Here is an 8889-nt window from a genome sequence, read left to right on the forward strand (position 1 = left end):
CTGAAAATAACATATATAAATTGACTGGTTAACATTTACAACACAATATGTGTTTCTATTATAAATCAACATTTATCATCAATTAATGGAACATGTTGGAAATTGATTGCAAATGCATTCACATTTTCTCATGTGCAGTATTACATGCAGTCAGATATGACATATATGTTTTATTTTCCTTTTAATTTTTCATATGTGTAGGTGAGACTCATCGTAAGAAGAAGATCAGGAAGCGAGGGGTACTAGACAGGGCTGCCCACTTTCGCCCTTACTATTCATTTTGGCACTGGAACCTCTACTGCATAAGCTCCGTGGCATGGTGGGCCACAGGGGGATACACATAAATGGGGAGGTACATGTGGTCTCGGCGTATGCAGATGATATCATTTTATTTATTAGCAATCTAGATGAGGTGTATGATCCTATCCCTGCGCTTTTTTCGGGGTTTCAGAAACTTTCGGAACTCACAATCAATGAGAACAAGTCATATGTCTTCTTTTTTAACGACGTAACCAGGACCGAACCAACTCGATTCGGTTGTTGGATGTTTCAAACTGCGACGGTTACCTTTAAATATCTGGGTATCCACATCTACTGAGATGTGGAGGATATCTTGGATGGTAATTTGACTCGCTCTATAACATCGCTTCGTAAGCAAATAAGGTTCTGGACTTCCTTACCGATATCGGTATCTGGGCGTGTGGCCAAAGCTAAAATGATGATGCTACCAATTTTGTTATGTTATTTTGTTAATCTCCCCGTTATGATTCTGCTCCAGACATTTAAATTGCTGGACACTTTGCTCATTCAATTGATATAGGGTTCGGGACACAGACGTATAGGGCTTTCTAAGCTACAGTTAGACACAAAGCAAGTATGGGAGTCCCTGACATGATAGCTTACTGCTACGCAGGTCAGCTGCAATGGTTGGCTTGCTGGGTAGCAGGCTGCAACCTGAGAGAAATATCCATGATCCCCCAGGTGTGGGAACGTGGGGAACTACATGCACTGCTGCTGCCAGGCAGCACAATTCCGTCGACGGCGTCACCACTTTTGCGGACGGCTCTGTTATATTGGAAGAAGGCCACGCGTTATTCTAAATTGACAACACCCTACGCCCTGAACATACCCCTATTGGGACTTCCACTGCCATCGGTGAAAGTAACTCTTTGACATATAGAGACATGGGTAGAGACGGGTGTGTCCACGATAGGCGCTTTCTTCACCACTGGCATATTGATGACACACAATGCATTTGTACGAGAGATGGGGGAACCCAATAGATTGTTTCTGCTACATGCGCACATTTCCCGTTATATCAAAACGGTTTGGTCCCCGGGAGGGGAGGAGCCACAGACACAAGCATTAACACACATGCAATATTTGATGGGCGCAGGCAATCACTTGACGAAGTGGTTATACCGGGGTATCCGCATGCATACATTAGCGTCACTACAGTCGACCCGAGATAGGTGGGACACGGATGTTGGCCGTGCACTTACGGATAAGGAATGGGGGATGCTGTTGCAACACCCACGTAAGGTCTCTAGGAACCCAAAATATAAATGTATCCAACTAATGATTGTACATCGTGCATACTTAACTCCTCACAGGCTCGGCCTAATGTTCCCAGAAGTCTCAGGTGATTGCCCCCGCTACCACTTCCCAAATGCCAGCTTATTGCACATGCTGTGGGATTGCCCGAGACTCATTAATTACTGGTCATCAGTACAGGACCTGGTGAATAGTGTGGCACCGACAAAAAACATTCGGTCACTGGAGTGCTGCATACTAGGCCTAGGTCCCAAGGGGAAGAAGGGTAGTCCTGTTCGCAAATTTGCAAACCGAGCACTGATTTTGGCAAAAAGAAATATAACCATGAGGTGGAAAGCTACCAGACCGCCCCTATTATTAGATTGGTATAATGGGGTGGTTGGATGGGGAAGGGCAGAGAGAGCTGAACTTCAAAGAGAAGAACAGAAAGGGATGCAAAAGATACCTATCTCGCTAGACTGGAATACAATGATGGAGGAATTTGTGGCCAAAGAACTACAAACATAGAAATGGAATGTATAACCCGGGGAGGCAAGCTTTTGTGATGTCAACTGGATGCAATAAGGGGCAGTCTACCTTTCCATATGTTGCTCATGTCATGTACTTCATATGCGACGATATGTACTACTGTTTTACCATGAGGGTTGACCACACAATATGTATGTACATGTTAGTTTGAGCCCGAGGGGGGTGGTGGGTGGCTGGGGGATTTCTTCATTTTCTTTGTTCATGCGGGGATGCATCTTTCATGATGGAAATTGTTGGATGTGATATTTGTACTATTGTAAAAATCAATAAAACTATGTTTAAAAAAATAATAATTAAAAAAAAGAAGATGATCAGGTGGGTCATTGCAAGGAAATTGACGACTGTGGGGGTCCATGAGCGACGTAGCCTGTTCTGCTCCAAACGCTGGGAGGTCCTAAGATGCTGGACCAAAATAACCGCAGAGGCCCAGCTGGGAAAGTCCGCAGGGTAGCGGAAGTGGATGCGGCACATCCTAACCCCCTTAATGGCCCACCTCTTGGTGCTGGCCTATCCACAGCATGATGAAGGCCAGAGAGCAGCAATAAAGGGGTAAGTGTAAGTTTTTCACGTTTCTGAAGCCACAACTCAATCATAAGAAATACAATAATTTTTTAATACAGATGTGTAATGTAAGATATGGTATAAGGTGAGTAATGCATACTTAAATGACAATCACATGCTCGCAACTGTTTTTGTAACTTTCTGTTTTGGATATGGTGTTTCCTGCCATTAGGACTCAGTGAATTGTTTTGCTTTTGAACTATTCCTCAACGTCTGCTCTCTCACTCAAAGCATGATAAGTTTGAGATAGTGAAATTAATCATTTTAATTTTAATTGTAAGCCCCTGCGAAATGGTGGTACGTCTACTCATGGCAAGTAATAGTTGAACTACTATAGTGCCACCATCACTCATTGAGCCATCTAGTAAAACAGCAATTTATTTTTTCTCTTAGTCCTGACAATGCAGCCTGTATTTATTAGAGATTATTGCATTTCAACCAGCACATCTAAAGTATGTGGATATCAGGTATAAATAATACACACCCAGACCCACTTTCATGAAGAAACCTGTCAATTTAGGACACTGATAAGCAACTTGTCCCCAGCCCAGCTGCTTGAGAAATGAAGATTGGGCCTGCTCCTTCACCATACTGCCAACACAGTGAATTCAAGAACTATCTTCATGCACTCTTGTGTGAGGTACATGGACACTACAGGCTCCTTACACAGTGCACACTGCCCACCTGCTGCTGAATGGATCTGTTTAATTGATTTCTAGACACCAAATGTTGGTTTTGTAAAATACAATTAGCTATTGTGTCATGCTCAATTCTGATTCACTTGGTGAAATTAAACTTACTATGTGTCTATCTTCCCACAGTTTATTTTCTGGCAATTATTGCACTTTACACCATCGAGTGAAGTTCAAGACCTTGACAGGCAATGTGTGTGTAACTTATAGTTATGTGTTAACCTGCCACAGAAGAGTGTAGTGTGTGTCCGATTTCCTCTGTTCAGGTGGTTGGCATGCTCAACAGCTTTATGTAGTTAAATTACCATATGTCAACCATATGTGGTGTAATATAATATTAGAAAGGCACATTGTTATGTACCTGTAGCAGAAGTTTAAGGTAAGTCAGGTGAACATTAGAGTAAATGTTGACGTCCTTGAGTGAAGGCTAGCAGAAGAAGTATTACGTTGGCTGAATACAGCATTGCCTACACTTCTGCTTATCACAGGGCAACTACTGCTGTGATGTATCAATTTGCTGATGACATTTATATCCCCCATAGCAGTCTTTGGGTGCAAAATATATTCCTTTGTTGATAGAAGATATGTGAAGTTTTTTAGTTTGTCTTTCTAAGGTGTGTGTCCTGCATGTATAGTGAGAGTTACCAGGAGTGAGGGCTGGTTCCAGGATATTAGTTGTGTGCATTCCTCTTTCAAAGCCAAGTGGTCAGCTACAGTATACACCCCCATTCTTGGTGGCTTCATAATATACTTCTATCAACATCCAGTCCTTAATCTACACTGTACTCTCAATGTTGTCAGAAACTTACAACCCAGGTATGTAGGAATGGTAAAGTAAATAGTTTTGCTTTATCCTGAAAAGTGAAATGTTATGTTAACATTGCTCTATTTCTCTCATTAGCATTCTAGCATTCTCCTGAGTAACCGAAGGAGATGTTTGCCAGGTAGATGGGGAACAGGACATCTGCTGGGAGTCTGAAGGTGGCCCCACCACCACAGAAGGACCCAGTGGCACAGAGGGTGACAGGGCTGGAGAGGAAGCCACTACATCATCTTAGTCTGAGGCCTCTCCACCAGAGCGGCCCCAAGTGGTGATGGACCTTAGGCCATCTACAGGACTTTCAACCTTGTCCACCACAACCAAATCCATCAGCATCCTCCCTTATGCTCCCCCCAGTCTAGGCTAACAAGCAGCCCCCAAAAAGGCTAGGGTCTCCTTCGCCCCAGGCAGCCAGCTCCTGCCCCTGTCCACCCCGCAGTGATCTCTGAGGAGGCTCTTGATGTGTTACATAACCTCTTTGTAGGGCAGACTGCACTGCTGTGTGCCATCCAGGGAATCATCCAATAGTACGCGCATTTGGTGGCTTTCGTGGTTGGCATATACTGTGCTGTGTCTGCCATACAGAGAGGCTTGTCCTGGGCCAGACGCCCCATAGACATCACTGCCTCCCACTCACCACCAACTAGCCCGTCCTCTGTCGAACCTTCATTATCCCAAACCCTTCCTCCTACTACCATTCCACCACCACTCTTCTCACAAGTCACAACACCAATGCCAGAACTACACCTACATACCCAGACCCACCACAGAAAAACACAGACACTTACCAACAGCATCACCCACCCATAAAAGCAAACACACTAACACTACAGAAAACACAACCACCACAACAACCACACCACATACTCAACCAGCACACATACTGACACATATTGACACAAATGGTGGAATTCTAGGAGAGTTGCCAATTGTAGCAAAACTGAGGAAAACTGAGGAAAGAGTGTGGATGAACAAAGACGCAACAATGGGGGAAGATAAATCGGAGAATGGGAACGATGGAATAGAGGTGGGCGTACGTAGAAAATGCAAACCTGTGTGGCAGAAGGATTATGTATGTCCAGATACAATGAAGTAATAAAACAATTAAATGGTGTTTTCATGTTTAAGGGAAAGGGATTTATTATAGCTTGCTAAAATCAGTTTTATGTTTAAGGAAAAGGGACATGTAATATCTTGTTAATTAGTGCCTACATATTTATAGTATGGTATTGTAAGGTAGGATGTACCTTGTGATGGTTCAGCTGCTCCTTGGCAACCACCATGCTTCTATTCTGGTATATGCAATGATAGGAGCAGAGGCTTTGAGGACAGTTTCTGAGGACCAGGCCAGATCAGGGGTCTTACGTAAGAGCTGAATAAACTACTTTGTAAATCATATCCTGATCATCTGCTTTTTAAAAGTGGTTAGACAGCGATGTATACTGGCATTAGGAGAAAAGGTTGATTTTCTATGACGAATTTATGTTGGATGCAAAAATAAGAAGGTTTCAAGGGTTTTTACTGAAATGGAGATGATCATTGTTTAATACGATGTCAAGAGCAAGCAACTTCCATAGTTTTGTAATAAGGTGTGAGAAAGCTATGCCACCAGGCCATGATCATTGAATACACAAGACTTTCAAAAGATTCAGCATAGAAGAACACAATGATCACGTAGGATAGTAGGCCTGTAATTTGGCTTGGGAAAAAAGAGGTCCAGTTTTATGGAAAGCCTGATGGACAATACAAAGAGATTTGAAGGAAACAAGAGGCAGTAGAGGCATGAAAATCAGTTCAAAATTTAGGAATATTAAAGATCAGATGGCACTGCATGTGGGTTTCGAATCAGGCGATGGATCAAGAAGTTTGGGATACGAAAATACAGTAAATTACAGTAGTCCAGATAAGCCAGAATGACTGCTAGGACCACTGTCTGCCTAGAAGGAGGTGGTAGAAGGAGTTTAATGTTTCAAAGTAGGCTAAGGTGTGTAATGAATGTGCTTTTCACAAAAAGGACACACCCAAACCCTGCACTCCCACCTGGGAGGCAAATTTACCACTGCACCTTTAAATAATATACAGTTTTGAGCATGTAATGAGTGTGCTTTTCTCTAAAAGGACACACCCAAACCCTGCACTCCCACCTGGGAGGCAAATATACCACTGCACCTTTAAATAATATACACTTTTGAGCATGTAATAAGTATGCTTTTCTCTAAAAGGACACACCCAAACCCTGCACTCCCACCTGGGAGGCAAATTTACCACTGCACCTTTAAATAATACACTTTGAGCAGCACTTCCTAAAGACGAGGAAAGGACACAGCACTCCCTTTAGGTAAGGCAAGAAAACAAATTCTGGTGCATTTGAAATAACACACACAAGTTTATTAATGCAATGTTTAAAAAAGGTAGGCCAAATGTATCAATAAATGCAGATTCCCAAGTATCAATTAACTACAATGAACAATTAAAATAAAATGCAGTATATATACACATAGCAAAAAGTAGAAAATATATACAAAATGGTTAGGAACACCTCACCAATTGAATTTGCATCATCCTTGCCAACTCAAGCTTGGGAAGCCCGTCAAAAGCCCAGGAAGGAGTTTCACTCAGGACTCAAGTTCCGTCACCTCCACAGCAATATGTCTATTCTGTGGTGAACTTCTACCTGGCCCCCGTAGGTTCCCAGCTTTAATACTATTACTCAACATGTGGAGTAGCTTCTAGAAAACCTCGCTTCTTCTCATTAGAAAAAAAGACAAGCTGGCTGTACTTGTCTGCAACAAGGCCAAGACGGAGGCTGGCTAAGCTCCCCTATTTTGACTCCAAGGCAGAGTTGTACATTCCACAGACACTTCCCACAACATATTCCAGTCCACTCTGGTCAGTGAGGAGCGAAAAACAAGTGAAGAGCAGAAACCTGCCCTCCCCACTTTGCAGCTACGTGCGAGCAGAAAGGCAATGCCAGACATGAGGTAATGTCAAAGCCAATAGTAAACACTCATAAGCAAGGCAAACTCAGAAAACAAGATGACATGAGGCCATGTCAAAGCCAATAGTAAGAGCTCATAATTCTCACCAATGTACAACACAATGCACGTGGGCATCACTGCCCACAATACTGCACTTCAAAACCAAAGAGTACATTCCACACCACTCTCTCCCTCTGACGCTTTCAAATGCACATGCCACACCTTCTATTTTTGGCAAGACTATTCTACTCCGTGACAGCTCCCACTGAAAGACAGCAAGATTACAAGAAAGAAGAGAAGCAGGCATAGGCAGGACCGTCTCATATATCCAGGCTAGGGTAAAATAACACACTAAAGTCAGTCAAAATGGTGGTAGTAGAAGGTCATCATAGGGTGCCCAACCACAAGAGTGGCTCTTTCATTACCAGGTGGGAAAAGCAAGCAGTCAAAATTTTGGACATTTGAACTGTGAGAGACCAAATCATCCATCTAAAATCTGAGGTTTTTCACTTTTTTGACTGGTATAGGGGTTTGGCCTACTTAAGATGGCTACTAGATAGAATATAAGAGGAGGTAGCTTTGCCATAAATCAGACTTTCAGTTTTATCAGTGTTCAATTTGAGTGGGTAGTGGCCATCTAAGAAACCACTACAGTGAGACAGTTTCAGAAGCTGGAGATAGAAGAGGAACCATTTTGGTCAAGATGATGCAGAATTTGGATATCATCCTCATATGTCAAACTTAAATCTAGAGTACCTTCTGAGGCATGATCCGACAGCCACTAGAAGGTTAAATAATGTGGGACTTAACAAAGATCAATGTCTCACTCCTGAAGAGATCTTTAAGAAAGGAGTATGATGGGAGACACTCTACTTGGGATCTACCTTGTAGGTAGCCAGTGATCCATATAAGAGCATTGTCCCTGATGTCGGTGAGATAGAAATGTTCAATGACAATTTTGCAGGCGATCATATCAAATGCTGCAGACAGATCAAGCAGTACGAGTGCTATTGAGCTGCCTTGACACATCAGCATATGCAAATCATCTAGGATATATGACAGAGCAGATATGGTGCTATTAAAGGATGGAACCCAGCCTGACAAGGACCAAGACGTTTTCACCTGTTTTTCAATTATTTTAAAAGCAACAGAAGTTGAGGAATGAGATGTTAATTACCTGTTCCCTGGGCAAGTTGGATCTGTTTCGGACCCTGTTCGGGGAAGGGGGGATGCCACGGGCAAGCAGGGGCTACTGGGTCACAACTGTGGAGGCTGTGGTTGTTTGCTTCTACTGTTCCAGGGTCCATCTTACAATGGCTCTGCAACCTAGGCCAAGTACAGCCCCCTCAGCACTTGACTGTCAGTGGGAATGAGAAAGTAGAATACTTGATGCTGTGCTATAATGCCATTACTATATTGTGAATACGCTAATGCTCATGGAGAGCTGTCTTAAACTTAATGGCCTTAAGGCAGAGGTATTGAAGAAGGCAGTCAAGCCAGCATCTGCTTGGTGCTTGGTGGCCAGACTCCCTAAACAGGCTTCCTGCACCTAAAAAAATGGTGAAGAATCTCAGTGTACAGATGGATGGCACCTTATCATTCATGCACAAGATTAAGTCGCTCTTGGCTGCTTGTTTCGGGATACTGGGGCGCTTGATGAAAATTCTGGAGTTCTTTCCTATCTCGGCCAGGAAAACCATAGTCCAGGGGATTTTAATTCTGTATTATGTCAACAAGCCGAAACAGGGAATTGTGG

General features: G+C 43.1%; 1 pseudogene; it reads left to right on the plus strand.

Moving 5' to 3' along the window:
* The first annotated feature begins 2389 nt into the window (after positions 1–2389).
* Positions 2390–5251, plus strand: LOC146856219 (uncharacterized; annotated as a pseudogene).
* Positions 5252–8889: the final 3638 nt, after the last annotated feature.

The sequence above is a fragment of the Triturus cristatus genome, chromosome 4_1 (assembly GCF_964204655.1).
Source record: "Triturus cristatus chromosome 4_1, aTriCri1.1, whole genome shotgun sequence".
NCBI lineage: Eukaryota > Metazoa > Chordata > Amphibia > Caudata > Salamandridae > Triturus > Triturus cristatus.